The sequence below is a fragment of the Oncorhynchus clarkii genome, chromosome 28, assembly GCF_045791955.1.
Source record: "Oncorhynchus clarkii lewisi isolate Uvic-CL-2024 chromosome 28, UVic_Ocla_1.0, whole genome shotgun sequence".
Classification (NCBI taxonomy): domain Eukaryota; kingdom Metazoa; phylum Chordata; class Actinopteri; order Salmoniformes; family Salmonidae; genus Oncorhynchus; species Oncorhynchus clarkii.
The window spans coordinates 42,495,156-42,515,619 of record NC_092174.1 but is presented as its reverse complement, the minus strand read 5'-3'; positions in this window follow the sequence as shown (position 1 = coordinate 42,515,619).

Below are 20,464 nucleotides of genomic sequence, written 5' to 3'. Positions count from 1 at the left end.
TTGTCTGGTCCTTGTCTGGTTCTTGTCTGGTTCTTGTCTGGTTCTTGTCTGGTTCTTGTCTGGTTCTTGTCTGGTTCTGGTCTGGTCTGGTCTGGTCTGGTCTGGTTCTTGTCTGGTCTGGTCTGGTCTGGTTCTTGTCATGTCTGGTTCTTGTCTGGTCTGGTTCTTGTCTGGTCCGGTCCTTGTCTTGTCCTTGTCTGGTCCTTGTCTGGTCTGGTCTGATTCTTGTCTGGTTCTTGTCTGGTTCTGGTCTGGTCTGGTCTGGTTCTTGTCTGGTTCTTGTCTGGTCTGGTTCTTGTCTGGTTCTTGTCTGGTCTGGTCTGGTCTGGTTCTTGTCTGGTCTGGTTCTTGTCTGGTCTGGTTCGGTCTGGTCTGGTCTGGTCCTTGTCTGGTCTGGTTCTTGTCTGGTTCTTGTCTGGTCTGGTCTGGTCTGGTTCTTGTCTGGTCTGGTCCTTGTCTGGTCCTTGTCTGGTCCTTGTCTGGTTCTGGTCTGGTCTGGTCTGGTCTGGTCTGGTTCTTGTCTGGTCTGGTCTGGTCTGGTCCTTGTCTGGTCTGGTCTGGTCTGGTCTGGTCTGGTCTGGTTCTTGTCTGGTTCTTGTCTGGTTCTTGTCTGGTCCTTCTCTGGTCCTTGTCTGGTCCTTGTCTGGTCCTTGTTTGGTCCTGGTCTGGTTCTTGTCTGGTTCTTGTCTGGTCTGGTTCTTGTCTGGTCTGGTCTGGTCTGGTCTGGTCCTTGTCTGGTTCTTGTCTGGTCTGGTCTGGTTCTTGTCTGGTCTGGTTCTTGTCTGGTCTGGTCTGGTTCTTGTCTGGTTCTTGTCCGGTTCTTGTCTGGTTCTTGTCTTGTCTGGTCTGGTCCTTGTCTGGTCCTTGTCTGGTCTGGTCCTTGTCTGGTCTGGTCCTTGTCTGGTCTGGTCTGGTCTGGTCTGGTCCTTGTCTGGTTCTTGTCTGGTTCTTCTCTGGTCTGGTCTGGTTCTTGTCTGGTCTGGTTCTTGTCTGGTCTGGTCTGGTTCTTGTCTGGTTCTTGTCCGGTTCTTGTCTGGTTCTTGTCTTGTCTGGTCTGGTCCTTGTCTGGTTCTTGTCTTCCCTGGTTCTTGTCTGGTCTGGTTCTTGTCTGGTTTGGTCCTTGTCTGGTCCTTGTCTGGTCTGGTCTTTGTCTGGTCTGGTCTGGTTCTTGTCTGGTTCTTGTCTGGTCTGGTCTGGTCTGGTCTGGTCCTTGTCTGGTCCTTGTCTGGTCTGGTTCTTGTCTGGTTCTTGTCTGGTTCTTGTCTGGTTCTTGTCTGGTTCTTGTCTGGTTCTGGTCTGGTCTGGTCTGGTCTGGTTCTTGTCTGGTCTGGTCTGGTCTGGTTCTTGTCATGTCTGGTTCTTGTCTGGTCTGGTTCTTGTCTGGTCCGGTCCTTGTCTTGTCCTTGTCTGGTCCTTGTCTGGTCTGGTCCTTGTCTGGTCTGGTCTGATTCTTGTCTGGTTCTTGTCTGGTTCTGGTCTGGTCTGGTCTGGTCTGGTTCTTGTCTGGTTCTTGTCTGGTCTGGTTCTTGTCTGGTTCTTGTCTGGTCTGGTCTGGTCTGGTTCTTGTCTGGTCTGGTTCTTGTCTGGTCTGGTTCGGTCTGGTCTGGTCTGGTCCTTGTCTGGTCTGGTCCTTGTCTGGTCTGGTTCTTGTCTGGTTCTTGTCTGGTCTGGTCTGGTCTGGTTCTTGTCTGGTCTGGTCCTTGTCTGGTCCTTGTCTGGTCCTTGTCTGGTTCTGGTCTGGTCTGGTCTGGTCTGGTCTGGTTCTTGTCTGGTCTGGTCTGGTCTGGTCCTTGTCTGGTCTGGTCTGGTCTGGTCTGGTTCTTGTCTGGTTCTTGTCTGGTTCTTGTCTGGTCCTTCTCTGGTCCTTGTCTGGTCCTTGTCTGGTCCTTGTCTGGTCCTTGTTTGGTCCTGGTCTGGTTCTTGTCTGGTTCTTGTCTGGTCTGGTTCTTGTCTGGTCTGGTTCTTGTCTGGTTCTTGTCTGGTCTGGTCTGGTTCTTGTCTGGTCTGGTTCTTGTCTGGTCTGGTTCTTGTCTGGTTCTTGTCCGGTTCTTGTCTGGTTCTTGTCTTGTCTGGTCTGGTCCTTGTCTGGTCCTTGTCTGGTCTGGTCCTTGTCTGGTCTGGTCCTTGTCTGGTCTGGTCTGGTTCTTGTCTGGTTCTTGTCTGGTCTGGTTCTTGTCTGGTTCTTGTAGTTCTTGTCTGGTTCTGGTCTGTTCCTTGTCTGGTCCTTGTCTGGTCCTTGTCTGGTCCTGTTCTGGTCCTTGTCTGGTCTGGTCTGGTTCTTGTCTGGTTCTCTTCTGGTTCTTGTCTGGTCTGGTTCTTGTGGTTATTGTCTGGTTCTTGTGGTTCTGGTCTGGTCTGGTCTGGTTCTTGTCTGGTCTGGTCTGGTCCTTGTCTGATCCTTGTCTGGTCTGGTCAAGTCTGGTTCTTGTCTGGTTCTTGTCTGGTTCTTGTCTGGTCCTTGTCTGGTTCTTGTTTTTCTTGTCTGGTTCTGGTCTGGTTTGGTCTGGTCTTGTTTTTGTCTGGTTCTTGTCTGGTCTGGTCTGTTTCTTGTCTGGTTCTTGTCTGGTCTGGTCTGGTCTGTTTCTTGTCTGGTTCTGGTCTGGTTCTTGTCTGGTTCTTGTCTGGTCTGGTCTGGTTCTTGTCTGGTCTGGTTCTGGTCTGGTCTGGTCTGGTTCTTGTCTGGTCTGGTCTGGTTCTTGTCTGGTTCTTGTCCGGTTCTTGTCTGGTTCTTGTCTTGTCTGGTCTGGTCCTTGTCTGGTCCTTGTCTGGTCTGGTCCTTGTCTGGTCTGGTCCTTGTCTGGTCTGGTCTGGTCTGGTCTGGTCCTTGTCTGGTTCTTGTCTGGTTCTTGTCTGGTCTGGTCTGGTTCTTGTCTGGTCTGGTTCTTGTCTGGTCTGGTCTGGTTCTTGTCTGGTTCTTGTCCGGTTCTTGTCTGGTTCTTGTCTTGTCTGGTCTGGTCCTTGTCTGGTTCTTGTCTTCCCTGGTTCTTGTCTGGTCTGGTTCTTGTCTGGTTTGGTCCTTGTCTGGTCCTTGTCTGGTCTGGTCTTTGTCTGGTCTGGTCTGGTTCTTGTCTGGTTCTTGTCTGGTCTGGTCTGGTCTGGTCTGGTCCTTGTCTGGTCCTTGTCTGGTCTGGTTCTTGTCTGGTTCTTGTCTGGTTCTTGTCTGGTTCTTGTCTGGTTCTTGTCTGGTTCTGGTCTGGTCTGGTCTGGTCTGGTTCTTGTCTGGTCTGGTCTGGTCTGGTTCTTGTCATGTCTGGTTCTTGTCTGGTCTGGTTCTTGTCTGGTCCGGTCCTTGTCTTGTCCTTGTCTGGTCCTTGTCTGGTCTGGTCCTTGTCTGGTCTGGTCTGATTCTTGTCTGGTTCTTGTCTGGTTCTGGTCTGGTCTGGTCTGGTCTGGTTCTTGTCTGGTTCTTGTCTGGTCTGGTTCTTGTCTGGTTCTTGTCTGGTCTGGTCTGGTCTGGTTCTTGTCTGGTCTGGTTCTTGTCTGGTCTGGTTCGGTCTGGTCTGGTCTGGTCCTTGTCTGGTCTGGTCCTTGTCTGGTCTGGTTCTTGTCTGGTTCTTGTCTGGTCTGGTCTGGTCTGGTTCTTGTCTGGTTCTGGTCTGGTCTGGTCTGGTCTGGTCTGGTTCTTGTCTGGTCTGGTCTGGTCTGGTCTGGTCCTTGTCTGGTCTGGTCTGGTCTGGTCTGGTCTGGTTCTTGTCTGGTTCTTGTCTGGTTCTTGTCTGGTCCTTCTCTGGTCCTTGTCTGGTCCTTGTCTGGTCCTTGTCTGGTCCTTGTTTGGTCCTGGTCTGGTTCTTGTCTGGTTCTTGTCTGGTCTGGTTCTTGTCTGGTCTGGTTCTTGTCTGGTTCTTGTCTGGTCTGGTCTGGTTCTTGTCTGGTCTGGTTCTTGTCTGGTCTGGTCTGGTTCTTGTCTGGTTCTTGTCCGGTTCTTGTCTGGTTCTTGTCTTGTCTGGTCTGGTCCTTGTCTGGTCCTTGTCTGGTCTGGTCCTTGTCTGGTCTGGTCTGGTTCTTGTCTGGTTCTTGTCTGGTCTGGTTCTTGTCTGGTTCTTGTAGTTCTTGTCTGGTTCTGGTCTGTTCCTTGTCTGGTCCTTGTCTGGTCCTTGTCTGGTCCTGTTCTGGTCCTTGTCTGGTCTGGTCTGGTTCTTGTCTGGTTCTCTTCTGGTTCTTGTCTGGTCTGGTTCTTGTGGTTATTGTCTGGTTCTTGTGGTTCTGGTCTGGTCTGGTCTGGTTCTTGTCTGGTCTGGTCTGGTCCTTGTCTGATCCTTGTCTGGTCTGGTCAAGTCTGGTTCTTGTCTGGTTCTTGTCTGGTTCTTGTCTGGTCCTTGTCTGGTTCTTGTTTTTCTTGTCTGGTTCTGGTCTGGTTTGGTCTGGTCTTGTTTTTGTCTGGTTCTTGTCTGGTCTGGTCTGTTTCTTGTCTGGTTCTTGTCTGGTCTGGTCTGGTCTGTTTCTTGTCTGGTTCTGGTCTGGTTCTTGTCTGGTTCTTGTCTGGTCTGGTCTGGTTCTTGTCTGGTCTGGTTCTGGTCTGGTCTGGTCTGGTTCTTGTCTGGTCTGGTCTGGTCCTTGTCTGGTCTGGTCCTTGTCTGGTCCTTGTCTGGTCCTTGTCTGGTCCTTGTCTGGTCTGGTCTGGTTCTTGTCTGGTTCTTGTCTGGTCTGGTCTGGTTCTTGTCTGGTTCTGGTCTGGTCTGGTCCTTGTCTGGTCATTGTCTGATCCTTGTCTGGTTCTTGTCTGGTCCTTGTCTGGTTCTGGTCTGGTCTGGTTCTTGTCTGGTTCTTGTGGTTCTTGTCTGGTTCTGGTCTGGTCTGGTCTGGTTCTTGTCTGGTCCTTGTCTGGTCTGGTCCTTCTCTGGTCTGGTCTGGTTCTTGTCTGGTTCTTGTGGTTCTTGTCTGGTCTGGATCTTGTCTGGTTCTTGTCTGGTCTGGTCTGGTCTGGTCTGGTCCTTGTCTGGTCCTTGTCTGGTCTGGTCTGGTCCTTGTCTGGTCTGGTTCTTGTCTGGTTCTTGTCTGGTTCTTGTCTGGTCTGGTCTAGTCTGGTCTGGTTCTTGTCTGGTTCTTGTCTAGTTCTGGTCTGGGTCTGGTCTGGTCCTTGTCTGGTCCTTGTCTGGTCCTTGTCTGGTCTGGTCCTTGTCTGGTCTGGTTCTGGTCTGGTTCTTGTCTGGTTCTTGTGGTTCTTGTCTGGTCTGGTCTGGTCTGGTTCTGGTCTGGTCTGGTCTGGTCTGGTTCTGGTCTGGTCTGGTCTGGTCTGGTCTGGTTCTGGTCTGGTCTGGTCTGGTTCTTGTCTGGTTTGGTCCTTGTCTGGTCCTTGTCTGGTCTGGTCTTTGTCTGGTCTGGTCTGGTTCTTTTCTGGTTCTTGTCTGGTTCTGGTCTGGTCTGGTCTGGTCTGGTTCTTGTCTTGTCTGGTCCTTGTCTGGTCCTTGTCTGGTCTGGTTCTTGTCTGGTTCTTGTCTGGTCTGGTCTGGTCTGGTCTGGTCCTTGTCTGGTCCTTGTCTGGTCCTTGTCTGGTCTGGTTCTTGTCTGGTTCTTGTCTGGTTCTGGTCTGGTCTGGTCTGGTCTGGTTCTTGTCTGGTCTGGTTCTTGTCTGGTCTGGTCTGGTTCTTGTCTGGTCTGGTTCTTGTCTGGTCCGGTCCTTGTCTTGTCCTTGTCTGGTCCTTGTCTGGTCCTTGTCTGGTCTGGTCCTTGTCTGGTCTGGTCTGATTCTTGTCTGGTTCTTGTCTGGTTCAAGTCTGGTCTGGTCTGGTTCTTGTCTGGTTCTTGTCTGGTCTGGTTCTTGTCTGGTTCTTGTCTGGTCTGGTCTGGTCTGGTTCTTGTCTGGTCTGGTTCTTGTCTGGTCTGGTTCGGTCTGGTCTGGTCTGGTCCTTGTCTGGTCTGGTCCTTGTCTGGTCTGGTTCTTGTCTGGTTCTTGTCTGGTCTGGTCTGGTCTGGTTCTTGTCTGGTCTGGTCCTTGTCTGGTCCTTGTCTGGTTCTGGTCTGGTCTGGTCTGGTCTGGTTCTTGTCTGGTCTGGTCTGGTTCTTGTCTGGTCTGGTCTGGTCTGGTCCTTGTCTGGTCTGGTCTGGTCTGGTTCTTGTCTGGGTCTGGTCTGGTCTGGTCTGGTCTGGTCTGGTCCTTGTCTGGTCCTTGTTTGGTCCTGGTCTGGTTCTTGTCTGGTCTGGTCCGTTTCTGGTCTGGTCTGGTCTGGTCTGGTCCTTGTCTGGTTCTTGTCTGGTCTGGTTCTTGTCTGGTCTGGTTCTTGTCTGGTCTGGTCTGGTTCTTGTCTGGTTCTTGTCTTGTCTGGTCTGGTCCTTGTCTGGTCCTTGTCTGGTCTGGTCCTTGTCTGGTCTGGTCTGGTTCTTGTCTGGTTCTTGTCTGGTCTGGTTCTTGTCTGGTTCTTGTAGTTCTTGTCTGGTTCTGGTCTGGTCTGTTCCTTGTCTGGTCCTTGTCTGGTCCTTGTCTGGTTCTCTTCTGGTTCTTGTCTGGTCTGGTTCTTGTGGTTATTGTCTGGTTCTTGTGGTTCTGGTCTGGTCTGGTCTGGTCCTTGTCTGATCCTTGTCTGGTCTGGTCAAGTCTGGTTCTTGTCTGGTTCTTGTCTGGTCCTTGTCTGGTTCTTGTTTTTCTTGTCTGGTTCTGGTCTGGTCTGGTTCTGGTCTGGTCTGGTCTGGTATGGTTCTTGTCTGGTTTGGTCTGGTCTTGTTTTTGTCTGGTTCTTGCCTGGTCTGGTCTGTTTCTTGTCTGGTTCTTGTCTGGTCTGGTCTGGTCTGTTTCTTGTCTGGTTCTGGTCTGGTCTGGTCTGGTTCTTGTCTGGTTCTTGTCTGGTTCGGTCTGGTTCTTGTCTGGTCTGGTTCTGGTCTGGTCTGGTCTGGTCTGGTTCTTGTCTGGTCTGGTCTGGTCCTTGTCTGGTCTGGTCCTTGTCTGGTCCTTGTCTGGTCCTTGTCTGGTCTGGTCTGGTTCTTGTCTGGTTCTTGTCTGGTCTGGTCTGGTTCTTGTCTGGTTCTTGTCTGGTCTGGTCTGGTCCTTGTCTGGTCATTGTCTGATCCTTGTCTGGTTCTTGTCTGGTCCTTGTCTGGTTCTGGTCTGGTCTGGTTCTTGTCTGGTTCTTGTGGTTCTTGTCTGGTTCTGGTCTGGTCTGGTCTGGTTCTTGTCTGGTCCTTGTCTGGTCTGGTCCTTCTCTGGTCTGGTCTGGTTCTTGTCTGGTCTGGTTCTTGTCTGGCTCTTGTGATTCTTGTCTGGGTCTGGTCTGGTTCTTGTCTGGTCTGGTCTGGTCTGATCTGGTTCTTGTCTGGTCTGGTCTGGTTCTTGTCTGGTTCTTGTCTGGTCCTTGTCTGGTCCTTGTCTGGTCTGGTCCTTGTCTGGTCTGGTCTGGGTCTGGTCTGGTCTGGTCTGGTCTGGTCTGGTTCTTGTCTGGTTCTTGTCTGGTTCTGGTCTGGTTCTTGTCTGGTCTGGTCTGGTCTGGTTCTTGTCTGGTTATTGTGGTTCTTGTCTGGTTCTGGTCTGGCCTGGTCTGGTTCTTGTCTGGTCTGGTCTGGTCTGGTTCTTGTCTGGTCTGGTCTGGTCCTTGTCTGGTCTGGTCTGGTTCTTGTCTGGTTCTTGTCTGGTCTGGTCTGGTCCTTGTCTGGTCCTTGTCTGGTCTGGTCCTTGTCTGGTCTGGTTCTTGTCTGGTTCTTGTCTGGTTCTTGTCTGGTCTGGTCTGGTTCTTGTCTGGTTCTTGTGGTTCTTGTCTGGTCTGGTTCTTGTCTGGTTCTGGTCTGGTCTGGTCTGGTCTGGTTCTTGTCTGGTCTGGTCTGGTCTGGTCTGGTCCTTGTCTGGTCCTTGTCTGGTCTGGTCTCGTCCTTGTCTGGTCTGGTTCTTGTCTGGTTCTTGTCTGGTTCTTGTCTGGTCTGGTCTAGTCTGGTCTGGTTCTTGTCTGGTTCTTGTGGTCCTTGTCTGGTCTGGTCCTTGTCTGGTCTGGTTCTGGTCTGGTTCTTGTCTGGTTCTTGTGGTTCTTGTCTGGTCTGGTCTGGTCTGGTCTGGTTCTTGTCTGGTCTGGTCTGATCTGGTTCTTGTCTGGTTCTTGTCTGGTTCTGGTCTGGTCTGGTCTGGTTCTTGTCTTCCCTGGTTCTTGTCTGGTCTGGTTCTTGTCTGGTCTGGTCCTTGTCTGGTCCTTGTCTGGTCCTTGTCTGGTCTGGTCTGGTCTGGTTCTTTTCTGGTTCTTGTCTGGTTCTGGTCTGGTCTGGTCTGGTTCTTGTCTGGTCTGGTCCTTGTCTGGTCCTTGTCTGGTCCTTGTCTGGTCCTTGTCTGGTCTGGTTCTTGTCTGGTTCTTGTCTGGTTCTTGTCTGGTTCTGGTCTGGTCTGGTCTGGTCTGGTTCTTGTCTGGTCTGGTTCTTGTCTGGTCTGGTTCTTGTCTGGTCCGGTCCTTGTCTTGTCCTTGTCTGGTCCTTGTCTGGTCCTTGTCTGGTCTGGTCCTTGTCTGGTCTGATTCTTGTCTGGTTCTTGTCTGGTTCTGGTCTGGTCTGGTCTGGTCTGGTTCTTGTCTGGTTCTTGTCTGGTCTGGTTCTTGTCTGGTTCTTGTCTGGTCTGGTTCTTGTCTGGTCTGGTTCTTGTCTGGTCTGGTTCGGTCTGGTCTGGTCTGGTCCTTGTCTGGTCTGGTCCTTGTCTGGTCTGGTTCTTGTCTGGTTCTTGTCTGGTCTGGTCTGGTTCTTGTCTGGTCTGGTCCTTGTCTGGTCCTTGTCTGGTTCTGGTCTGGTCTGGTTCTTGTCTGGTCTGGTTCTTGTCTGGTCTGGTCTGGTCTGGTCCTTGTCTGGTCTGGTCTGGTCTGGTTCTTGTCTGGTTCTTGTCTGGTCTGGTCTGGTCTGGTCCTTCTCTGGTCCTTGTCTGGTCCTTGTCTGGTCCTTGTCTGGTCCTTGTCTGGTCCTTGTTTGGTCCTTGTCTGGTCCTTGTTTGGTCCTTGTCTGGTCTGGTCCTTGTCTGGTCTGGTCCTTGTCTGGTTCTTGTCTGGTTCTTGTCTGGTCTGGTCTGGTTCTTGTCTGGTTCTTGTGGTTCTTGTCTGGTCTGGTCCTTGTCTGGTCTTGTCTGGTTCTTGTCTGGTCTGGTCTGGTCTGGTCCTTCTCTGGTTCTTGTCTGGGTCTGGTCTGGTTCTTGTCTGGTTCTGGTCTGGTCTGGTCTGGTCTGGTCTGGTTCTTGTCTGGTCTGGTCCTTGTCTGGTCTGGTCTGGTCCTTGTCTGGTCTGGTTCTTGTCTGGTTCTTGTCTGGTCTGGTCTAGTCTGGTCTGGGTCTTGTCTGGTCTGGTCTGGTCTGGTCCTTGTCTGGTCCTTGTCTGGTCCTTGTCTGGTCTGGTCTGGTCCTTGTCTGGTCTGGTTCTTGTCTGGTTCTTGTCTGGTCTGGTCTGGTTCTTGTGGTTCTTGTCTGGTTCTGGTTCTGGTCTGGTCTGGTCTGGTTCTTGTCTGGTCTGGTCTGGTCTGGTCTGGTTCTTGTCTGGTCTGGTTCTCGTCTGTTCTGGTTCTTGTCTGGTACTTGTCTGGTCTGGTCTGGTCTGGTCTGGTCTGGTTCTTGTCTGGTCTGGTTCTTGTCTGGTTCTTGTCTGGTCTAGTTCTTGTCTGGTCTGGTCTGGTCTGGTCCTTGTCTGGTCTGGTCCTTGTTTGGTCTGGTTCTTGTCTGGTTCTTGTCTGGTTCTTGTCTGGTCCGGTCTGGTTCTTGTCTGGTTCTTGTGGTTCTTGTCTGGTCTGGTCCTTGTCTGGTCTGGTCTGGTTCTTGTCTGGTCTGGTTCTTGTCTGGTTCTGGTCTGGTCTGGTCTGGTTCTTGTCTGGTCTGGTCTGGTCTGGTCCTTGTCTGGTCTGGTCCTTGTCTGGTCTGGTTCTTGTCTGGTTCTTGTCTGGTCTGGTCTGGTCTGGTTCTTGTCTGGTCTGGTCCTTGTCTGGTCCTTGTCTGGTTCTGGTCTGGTCTGGTTCTTGTCTGGTCTGGTTCTTGTCTGGTCTGGTCTGGTCTGGTTCTTGTCTGGTTCTTGTCTGGTCTGGTCCTTCTCTGGTCCTTGTCTGGTCCTTGTCTGGTCCTTGTCTGGTCCTTGTCTGGTCCTTGTTTGGTCCTTGTCTGGTCCTTGTTTGGTCCTTGTCTGGTCTGGTCCTTGTCTGGTCTGGTCCTTGTCTGGTTCTTGTCTGGTTCTTGTCTGGTCTGGTCTGGTTCTTGTCTGGTTCTTGTGGTTCTTGTCTGGTCTGGTCCTTGTCTGGTCTTGTCTGGTTCTTGTCTGGTCTGGTCTGGTCTGGTCCTTCTCTGGTTCTTGTCTGGTTCTTGTCTGGTCTGGTCTGGTTCTTGTCTGGTTCTGGTCTGGTCTGGTCTGGTCTGGTCTGGTTCTTGTCTGGTCTGGTCCTTGTCTGGTCTGGTCTGGTCCTTGTCTGGTCTGGTTCTTGTCTGGTTCTTGTCTGGTCTGGTCTAGTCTAGTCTGGTCTGGTCTGGGTCTTGTCTGGTCTGGTCTGGTCTGGTCCTTGTCTGGTCCTTGTCTGGTCCTTGTCTGGTCTGGTCTGGTCCTTGTCTGGTCTGGTTCTTGTCTGGTTCTTGTCTGGTCTGGTCTGGTCTGGTTCTTGTCTGGTTCTTGTCTGGTCTGGTCCTTCTCTGGTCCTTGTCTGGTCCTTGTCTGGTCCTTGTCTGGTCCTTGTCTGGTCCTTGTTTGGTCCTTGTCTGGTCCTTGTTTGGTCCTTGTTTGGTCTGGTTCTTGTCTGGTTCTTGTCTGGTCTGGTCTGGTTCTTGTCTGGTTCTTGTGGTTCTTGTCTGGTCTGGTCCTTGTCTGGTCTTGTCTGGTTCTTGTCTGGTCTGGTCTGGTCTGGTCCTTCTCTGGTTCTTGTCTGGTTCTTGTCTGGTCTGGTCTGGTTCTTGTCTGGTTCTGGTCTGGTCTGGTCTGGTCTGGTCTGGTTCTTGTCTGGTCTGGTCCTTGTCTGGTCTGGTCTGGTCCTTGTCTGGTCTGGTTCTTGTCTGGTTCTTGTCTGGTCTGGTCTAGTCTAGTCTGGTCTGGTCTGGGTCTTGTCTGGTCTGGTCTGGTCTGGTCCTTGTCTGGTCCTTGTCTGGTCCTTGTCTGGTCTGGTCTGGTCCTTGTCTGGTCTGGTTCTTGTCTGGTTCTTGTCTGGTTCTTGTCTGGTCTGGTCTGGTTCTTGTGGTTCTTGTCTGGTTCTGGTCTGGTCTGGTCTGGTCTGGTTCTTGTCTGGTTCTGGTCTGGTCTGGTCTGGTCTGGTTCTTGTCTGGTCTGGTCTGGTCTGGTCTGGTTCTTGTCTGGTCTGGTTCTCGTCTGTTCTGGTTCTTGTCTGGTACTTGTCTGGTCTGGTCTGGTCTGGTCTGGTTCTTGTCTGGTCTGGTTCTTGTCTGGTTCTTGTCTGGTTCTTGTCTGGTCTAGTTCTTGTCTGGTCTGGTCTGGTCTGGTCCTTCTCTGGTCCTTGTCTGGTCTGGTCCTTGTCTGGTCTGGTCCTTGTTTGGTCTGGTTCTTGTCTGGTTCTTGTCTGGTTCTTGTCTGGTCTGGTCTGGTTCTTGTCTGGTTCTTGTGGTTCTTGTCTGGTCTGGTCCTTGTCTGGTCTGGTCTGGTTCTTGTCTGGTCTGGTTCTTGTCTGGTCTGGTTCTTGTCTGGTTCTGGTCTGGTCTGGTCTGGTCTGGTCTGGTCCTTGTCTGGTCTGGTTCTTGTCTGGTTCTTGTCTGGTTCTTGTCTGGTCTGGTCTAGTCTGGTCTGGTTCTTGTCTGGTTCTTGTGGTTCTTGTCTAGTTCTGGTCTGGGTCTGGTCTGGTCTGGTCCTTGTCTGGTCCTTGTCTGGTCTGGTCCTTGTCTGGTCTGGTTCTGGTCTGGTTCTTGTCTGGTTCTTGTGGTTCTTGTCTGGTCTGGTCTGGTTCTTGTCTGGTCTGGTCTGGTCTGGTTCTTGTCTGGTTCTTGTCTGGTTCTGGTCTGGTCTGGTCTGGTTCTTGTCTTCCCTGGTTCTTGTCTGGTCTGGTTCTTGTCTGGTCTGGTCCTTGTCTGGTCCTTGTCTGGTCTGGTCCTTGTCTGGTCTGGTCTGGTTCTTTTCTGGTTCTTGTCTGGTTCTGGTCTGGTCTGGTCTGGTCTGGTTCTTGTCTTGTCTGGTCCTTGTCTGGTCCTTGTCTGGTCTGGTCCTTGTCTGGTCCTTGTCTGGTCTGGTTCTCGTCTGGTTCTTCTCTGGTTCTTGTCTGGTCCTTGTCTGGTCCTTGTCTGGTCTGGTTCTTGTCTGGTCTGGTTCTTGTCTGGTCTGGTTCTTGTCTGGTTCTTGTCTGGTCTGGTTCTTGTCTGGTTCTGGTCTGGTCTGGTTCTTGTCTGGTCTGGTCTGGTCTGGTCCTTGTCTGTTCTGGTCTGGTTCTTGTCTGGTTCTTGTCTGGTCTGGTCTAGTCTAGTCTGGTCTGGTCTGGGTCTTGTCTGGTCTGGTCTGGTCTGGTCCTTGTCTGGTCCTTGTCTGGTCCTTGTCTGGTCCTTGTCTGGTCTGGTCTGGTCCTTGTCTGGTCTGGTTCTTGTCTGGTTCTTGTCTGGTTCTTGTCTGGTCTGGTCTAGTCTGGTCTGGTTCTTGTCTGGTTCTTGTGGTTCTTGTCTGGTTCTGGTCTGGTCTGGTCTGGTTCTTGTCTGGTCTGGTCTGGTCTGGTCTGGTTCTTGTCTGGTCTGGTTCTCGTCTGTTCTGGTTCTTGTCTGGTACTTGTCTGGTCTGGTCTGGTCTGGTCTGGTCTGGTTCTTGTCTGGTCTGGTTCTTGTCTGGTTCTTGTCTGGTCTAGTTCTTGTCTGGTCTGGTCTGGTCTGGTCCTTCTCTGGTCCTTGTCTGGTCCTTGTCTGGTCTGGTCCTTGTCTGGTCTGGTCCTTGTTTGGTCTGGTTCTTGTCTGGTTCTTGTCTGGTTCTTGTCTGGTCTGGTCTGGTTCTTGTCTGGCTCTTGTGGTTCTTGTCTGGTCTGGTCCTTGTCTGGTCTGGTCTGGTTCTTGTCTGGTTCTGGTCTGGTCTGGTCTGGTTCTTGTCTGGTCTGGTCTGGTCTGGTCCTTGTCTGGTCCTTGTCTGGTCCTTGTCTGGTCTGGTTCTTGTCTGGTTCTTGTCTGGTTCTTGTCTGGTCTGGTCTAGTCTGGTCTGGTTCTTGTGGTTCTTGTCTATTTCTGGTCTGGGTCTGGTCTGGTCTGGTCCTTGTCTGGTCCTTGTCTGGTCCTTGTCTGGTCTGGTCCTTGTCTGGTCTGGTTCTGGTCTGGTTCTTGTCTGGTTCTTGTGGTTCTTGTCTGGTCTGGTCTGGTTCTTGTCTGGTCTGGTCTGGTCTGGTTCTTGTCTGGTTCTTGTCTGGTTCTGGTCTGGTCTGGTCTGGTTCTTGTCTTCCCTGGTTCTTGTCTGGTCTGGTTCTTGTCTGGTCTGGTCCTTGTCTGGTCCTTGTCTGGTCTGGTCCTTGTCTGGTCCTTGTCTGGTCCTTGTCTGGTCTGGTTCTTGTCTGGTTCTTGTCTGGTCTGGTCTGGTCCTTGTCTGGTCCTTGTCTGGTCCTTGTCTGGTCTGGTTCTTGTCTGGTTCTTGTCTGGTTCTTGTCTGGTTCGGTTCTTGTCTGGTCTGGTTCTTGTCTGGTCTGGTCTGGTTCTTGTCATGTCTGGTTCTTGTCTGGTCTGGTTCTTGTCTGGTCCGGTCCTTGTCTTGTCCTTGTCTGGTCCTTGTCTGGTCCTTGTCTGGTCTGGTCCTTGTCTGGTCTGGTCTGATTCTTGTCTGGTTCTTGTCTGGTTCTGGTCTGGTCTGGTCTGGTCTGGTTCTTGTCTGGTTCTTGTCTGGTCTGGTTCTTTTCTGGTTCTTGTCTGGTCTGGCCTGGTCTGGTTCTTGTCTGGTCTGGTTCTTGTCTGGTCTGGTTCGGTCTGGTCTGGTCTGGTCCTTGTCTGGTCTGGTCCTTGTCTGGTCTGGTTCTTGTCTGGTTCTTGTCTGGTCTGGTCTGGTCTGGTTCTTGTCTGGTCTGGTCCTTGTCTGGTCCTTGTCTGGTCCTTGTCTGGTTCTGGTCTGGTCTGGTCTGGTTCTTGTCTGGTCTGGTCTGGTCTGGTTCTTGTCTGGTCTGGTTCTTGTCTGGTCTGGTCTGGTCCTTGTCTGGTCTGGTCTGGTCTGGTTCTTGTCTGGTTCTTGTCTGGTCTGGTCTGGTCTGGTCTGGTCCTTCTCTGGTCCTTGTCTGGTCCTTGTTTGGTCCTTGTCTGGTCTGGTCCTTGTCTGGTCTGGTTCTTGTCTGGTTCTTGTCTGGTTCTTGTCTGGTCTGGTCTGGTTCTTGTCTGGTTCTTGTGGTTCTTGTCTGGTCTGGTCCTTGTCTGGTCTGGTCCTTGTCTGGTCTGGTTCTTGTCTGGTTCTGGTCTGGTCTGGTCTGGTCTGGTTCTTGTCTGGTCTGGTCTGGTCTGGTCTGGTCCTTGTCTGGTCTGGTCTTGTCTGGTCTGGTCTGGTCTGGTCCTTGTCTGGTCCGGTCTGGTCCTTGTCTGGTCTGGTTCTTGTCTGGTTCTTGTCTGGTATGGTCTAGTCTGGTCTGGTTCTTGTCTGGTTCTTGTGGTTCTTGTCTGGTTCTGGTCTGGTCTGGTCTGGTTCTTGTCTGGTCTGGTCTGGTCTGGTCTGGTTCTTGTCTGGTCTGGTTCTCGTCTGTTCTGGTTCTTGTCTGGTACTTGTCTGGTCTGGTCTGGTCTGGTCTGGTTCTTGTCTGGTCTTGTTCTTGTCTGGTTCTTGTCTGGTTCTTGTCTGGTCTGGTTCTTGTCTGGTCTGGTCTGGTCCTTCTCTGGTCCTTCTCTGGTCCTTGTCTGGTCCTTGTCTGGTCCTTGTCTGGTCTGGTCCTTGTCTGGTCTGGTCCTTGTCTGGTCTGGTTCTTGTCTGGTTCTTGTGGTTCTTGTCTGGTTCTGGTCTGGTCTGGTCTGGTCTGGTCCTTGTCTGGTCCTTGTCTGGTCTGGTTCTTGTCTGGTCTGGTTATTGTCTGGTCTGGTTCTTGTCTGGTCCGGTCCTTGTCTTGTCCTTGTCTGGTCCTTGTCTGGTCCTTGTCTGGTCTGGTCCTTGTCTGGTCTGGTCTGATTCTTGTCTGGTTCTTGTCTGGTTCTGGTCTGGTCTGGTCTGGTCTGGTTCTTGTCTGGTTCTTGTCTGGTCTGGTTCTTTTCTGGTTCTTGTCTGGTCTGGCCTGGTCTGGTTCTTGTCTGGTCTGGTTCTTGTCTGGTCTGGTTCGGTCTGGTCTGGTCTGGTCCTTGTCTGGTCTGGTCCTTGTCTGGTCTGGTTCTTGTCTGGTTCTTGTCTGGTCTGGTCTGGTCTGGTTCTTGTCTGGTCTGGTCCTTGTCTGGTCCTTGTCTGGTCCTTGTCTGGTTCTGGTCTGGTCTGGTCTGGTTCTTGTCTGGTCTGGTCTGGTCTGGTTCTTGTCTGGTCTGGTTCTTGTCTGGTCTGGTCTGGTCCTTGTCTGGTCTGGTCTGGTCTGGTTCTTGTCTGGTTCTTGTCTGGTCTGGTCTGGTCTGGTCTGGTCCTTCTCTGGTCCTTGTCTGGTCCTTGTTTGGTCCTTGTCTGGTCTGGTCCTTGTCTGGTCTGGTTCTTGTCTGGTTCTTGTCTGGTTCTTGTCTGGTCTGGTCTGGTTCTTGTCTGGTTCTTGTGGTTCTTGTCTGGTCTGGTCCTTGTCTGGTCTGGTCCTTGTCTGGTCTGGTTCTTGTCTGGTTCTGGTCTGGTCTGGTCTGGTCTGGTTCTTGTCTGGTCTGGTCTGGTCTGGTCTGGTCCTTGTCTGGTCTGGTCTTGTCTGGTCTGGTCTGGTCTGGTCCTTGTCTGGTCCGGTCTGGTCCTTGTCTGGTCTGGTTCTTGTCTGGTTCTTGTCTGGTATGGTCTAGTCTGGTCTGGTTCTTGTCTGGTTCTTGTGGTTCTTGTCTGGTTCTGGTCTGGTCTGGTCTGGTTCTTGTCTGGTCTGGTCTGGTCTGGTCTGGTTCTTGTCTGGTCTGGTTCTCGTCTGTTCTGGTTCTTGTCTGGTACTTGTCTGGTCTGGTCTGGTCTGGTCTGGTTCTTGTCTGGTCTTGTTCTTGTCTGGTTCTTGTCTGGTTCTTGTCTGGTCTGGTTCTTGTCTGGTCTGGTCTGGTCCTTCTCTGGTCCTTCTCTGGTCCTTGTCTGGTCCTTGTCTGGTCCTTGTCTGGTCTGGTCCTTGTCTGGTCTGGTCCTTGTCTGGTCTGGTTCTTGTCTGGTTCTTGTGGTTCTTGTCTGGTTCTGGTCTGGTCTGGTCTGGTCTGGTCCTTGTCTGGTCCTTGTCTGGTCTGGTTCTTGTCTGGTCTGGTTCTTGTCTGGTCTGGTTCTTGTCTGGTCCGGTCCTTGTCTTGTCCTTGTCTGGTCCTTGTCTGGTCCTTGTCTGGTCTGGTCCTTGTCTGGTCTGGTCTGATTCTTGTCTGGTTCTTGTCTGGTTCTGGTCTGGTCTGGTCTGGTCTGGTTCTTGTCTGGTTCTTGTCTGGTCTGGTTCTTTTCTGGTTCTTGTCTGGTCTGGCCTGGTCTGGTTCTTGTCTGGTCTGGTTCTTGTCTGGTCTGGTTCGGTCTGGTCTGGTCTGGTCCTTGTCTGGTCTGGTCCTTGTCTGGTCTGGTTCTTGTCTGGTCTGGTCTGGTCTGGTTCTTGTCTGGTCTGGTCCTTGTCTGGTCCTTGTCTGGTCCTTGTCTAGTTCTGGTCTGGTCTGGTCTGGTTCTTGTCTGGTCTGGTCTGGTCTGGTTCTTGTCTGGTCTGGTTCTTGTCTGGTCTGGTCTGGTCCTTGTCTGGTCTGGTCTGGTCTGGTTCTTGTCTGGTTCTTGTCTGGTCTGGTCTGGTCTGGTCCTTCTCTGGTCCTTGTCTGGTCCTTGTTTGGTCCTTGTCTGGTCTGGTCCTTGTCTGGTCTGGTTCTTGTCTGGTTCTTGTCTGGTTCTTGTCTGGTCTGGTCTGGTTCTTGTCTGGTTCTTGTGGTTCTTGTCTGGTCTGGTCCTTGTCTGGTCTGGTCCTTGTCTGGTCTGGTTCTTGTCTGGTTCTGGTCTGGTCTGGTCTGGTCTGGTTCTTGTCTGGTCTGGTCTGGTCTGGTCTGGTCCTTGTCTGGTCTGGTCTTGTCTGGTCTGGTCTGGTCTGGTCCTTGTCTGGTCCGGTCTGGTCCTTGTCTGGTCTGGTTCTTGTCTGGTTCTTGTCTGGTATGGTCTAGTCTGGTCTGGTTCTTGTCTGGTTCTTGTGGTTCTTGTCTGGTTCTGGTCTGGTCTGGTCTGGTTCTTGTCTGGTCTGGTCTGGTCTGGTCTGGTTCTTGTCTGGTCTGGTTCTCGTCTGTTCTGGTTCTTGTCTGGTACTTGTCTGGTCTGGTCTGGTCTGGTCTGGTTCTTGTCTGGTCTTGTTCTTGTCTGGTTCTTGTCTGGTTCTTGTCTGGTCTGGTTCTTGTCTGGTCTGGTCTGGTCCTTCTCTGGTCCTTCTCTGGTCCTTGTCTGGTCCTTGTCTGGTCCTTGTCTGGTCTGGTCCTTGTCTGGTCTGGTCCTTGTCTGGTCTGGTTCTTGTCTGGTTCTTGTGGTTCTTGTCTGGTTCTGGTCTGGTCTGGTCTGGTCTGGTCCTTGTCTGGTCCTTGTCTGGTCTGGTTCTTGTCTGGTCTGGTTCTTGTGGTTCTTGTCTGGTCTGGTCTGGTCTGGTTCTTGTGGTTCTTGTCTGGTCTGGTCTGGTCTGGTCCTTGTCTGGTTCTTGTCTGGTCTAGTCTGGTTCTTGTCTGGTTCTTGTGGTTCTTGTCTGGTCTGGTCTGGTACTTGTCTGGTTCTTGTCTGGTTCTTGTCTGGTTCTTGTCTGGTCTGGTCTGGTCCTTGTCTGTACCTTGTCTGGTCTGGTCTGTTCCTTGTCTGGTCCTTGTCTGGTCCTTGTCTGGTCTGGTCTGGTCCTTGTCTGGTCTGGTTCTTGTCTGGTTCTTGTCTGGTTCTTGTCTGGTTCTTGTCTGGTCTGGTCTGGTTCTTGTCTGGTTCTTGTGGTTCTTGTCTGGTTCTGGTCTGGTCCTTGTCTGGTTCTTGTCTGGTTCTTGTCTGGTCTGGTTCTTGTCTGGTCTGGTCTGGTTCTTGTCTGGTTCTTGTCTGGTTCTTGTCTGGTCTGGTCCTTGTCTGGTTCTTGTCTGGTTCTTGTCTGGTCTGGTCCTTGTCTGGTCCTTGTCTGGTCTGGTCTGGTTCTTGTCTGGTTCTTGTAGTTCTTGTCTGGGTCTGGTCTGTTCCTTGTCTGGTCCTTGTCTGGTCCGGTCTGGTCCTTGTCTGGTCTGGTTCTTGTCTGGTTCTTGTCTGGTTCTTGTCTGGTCTGGTCTAGTCTGGTCTGGTTCTTGTCTGGTTCTTGTGGTTCTTGTCTGGTTCTGGTCTGGTCTGGTCTGGTTCTTGTCTGGTTCTCGTCTGTTCTGGTTCTTGTCTGGTACTTGTCTGGTCTGGTCTGGTCTGGTTCTTGTCTGGTTCTTGTCTGGTCTGGTTCTTGTCTGGTTCTTGTCTGGTTCTTGTCTGGTCTGGTTCTTGTCTGGTCTGGTCTGGTCTGGTCCTTCTCTGGTCCTTGTCTGGTCCTTGTCTGGTCTTGGTTCTGGTCTTGGTTCTGGGTCTGGTTCTGGGTCTGGGTCTGGGTCTTGGTTCTGGTTCTGGTTCTGGTCTTGGTTCTGGTTCTGGTTCTTGGTTCTGGGTCTGGTCTTGGTTCTGGTTCTGGCACTGGTTCTGGTTCTGGTCTGGTTCTGGTCTTGGTTCTGGGTCTGGTTCTGGTCTTGGTTCTGGGTCTGGTTCTGGTTCTGGGTCTTGGTTCTGGCACTGGCACTGGTTCTGGTTCTGGGTCTGGTCTTGGTTCTGGTTCTTGTTCTGGCTCTGCTTGGTCTTGGTTTTGGTCTTGGTTCTGGCTCTGGTTCTGGTTCTGGTCTGGTTCTGGTTCTGGTCTTGGTTCTGGGTCTTGGTTCTGGTCTTGGTTCTGGCTCTGGTTCTGGGTCTTGGTTCTGGTTCTGGTCTGGTTCTGGTTCTGGGTCTTGGTTCTGGTTCTGGGTCTTGGTTCTGGCTCTGGTTCTGGTCTTGGTTCTGGTTCTGGCTCTGGGTCTTGGTTCTGGTTCGGGGTCTGGTCTTGGTTCTGGTTCTGGTTCTGGTCTTGGTTCTGGGTCTTGGTTCTGGTTCTGGGTTCTGGTTCTGGGTCTTGGTTCTGGTCTTGGTTCTGGTCTGGTTCTGGTTCTGGTCTTGGTTCTGGTTCTGGTTCTGGTCTTGGTTCTGGTCTGGTTCTTGTCTGGTTCTTGTCTGGTCTGGTCCTTGTCTGGTTCTTGTCTGGTTCTTGTCTGGTCTGGTCTGGTTCTTGTCTGGTCTGGTCTGGTTCTTGTCTGGTCTGGTCTGGTTCTTGTCTGGTCTGGTCTGGTTCTTGTCTGGTTCTTGTCTGGTCTGGTCCTTGTCTGGTCTGGTCCTTGTCTGGTCTGGTCTGGTTCTTGTCTGGTTCTTGTCTGGTCTGGTTCTTGTCTGGTTCTTGTCTGGTTCTGGTCTGGTCTGTTCCTTGTCTGGTCCTTGTCTGGTCCTTGTCTGGTCCTGTTCTGGTCCTTGTCTGGTCTGGTCTGGTTCTTGTCTGGTTCTCTTCTGGTTCTTGTCTGGTCTGGTTCTTGTGGTTATTGTCTGGTTCTTGTGGTTCTTGTCTGGTCTGGTCTGGTTCTTGTCTGGTCTGGTCTGGTCCTTGTCTGATCCTTGTCTGGTCTGGTCAAGTCTGGTTCTTGTCTGGTTCTTGTCTGGTCCTTGTCTGGTTCTTGTTTTTCTTGTCTGGTTCTGGTATGGTTCTTGTCTGGTTTGGTCTGGTCTTGTTTTTGTCTGGTTCTTGTCTGGTCTGGTCTGTTTCTTGTCTGGTTCTTGTCTGGTCTTGTCTGGTTCTGGTCTGGTCTGGTCTGGTTCTTGTCTGTTTCTTGTCTGGTCTGGTCTGGTCCTTGTCTGGTCTGGTTCTTGTCTGGTTCTTGTCTGGTCTGGTCTGGTCTGGTACTTGTCTGGTCTGGTTCTTGTCTGGTTCTTGTCTGGTTCTTGTCTGGTTCTTGTCTGGTCTGGTTCTTGTCTGGTCTGGTCTGGTCTGGTCCTTCTCTGGTCCTTGTCTGGTCCTTGTCTGGTCTGGTCCTTGTCTGGTCTTGGTTCTGGGTCTTGGTTCTGGTTCTGGCTCTGGTTCTGGTTCTGGTCTGGTTCTTGTCTGGTTCTTGTCTGGTCTGGTCTGGTTCTTGTCTGGTTCTTGTCTGGTTCTTGTCTGGTCCTTGTCTGGTTCTTGTTTTTCTTGTCTGGTTCTGGTCTGGTTCTTGTCTGGTCTGGTCTGGTCTGGTATGGTTCTTGTCTGGTTTGGTCTGGTCTTGTTTTTGTCTGGTTCTTGTCTGGTCTGGTCTGGTTCTGGTCTGGTTCTTGTCTGGTTCTTGTCTGGTTCTGGTCTGGTTCTTGTCTGGTCTGGTCTGGTCTGGTATGGTTCTTGTCTGGTTTGGTCTGGTCTTGTTTTTGTCTGGTTCTTGTCTGGTCTGGTCTGTTTCTTGTCTGGTTCTTGTCTGGTCTGGTCTGGTCTGTTTCTTGTCTGGTTCTGGTCTGGTCTGGTCTGGTTCTTGTCTGGTCTGGTTCTTGTCTGGTCTGGTCTGGTCCTTGTCTGGTCT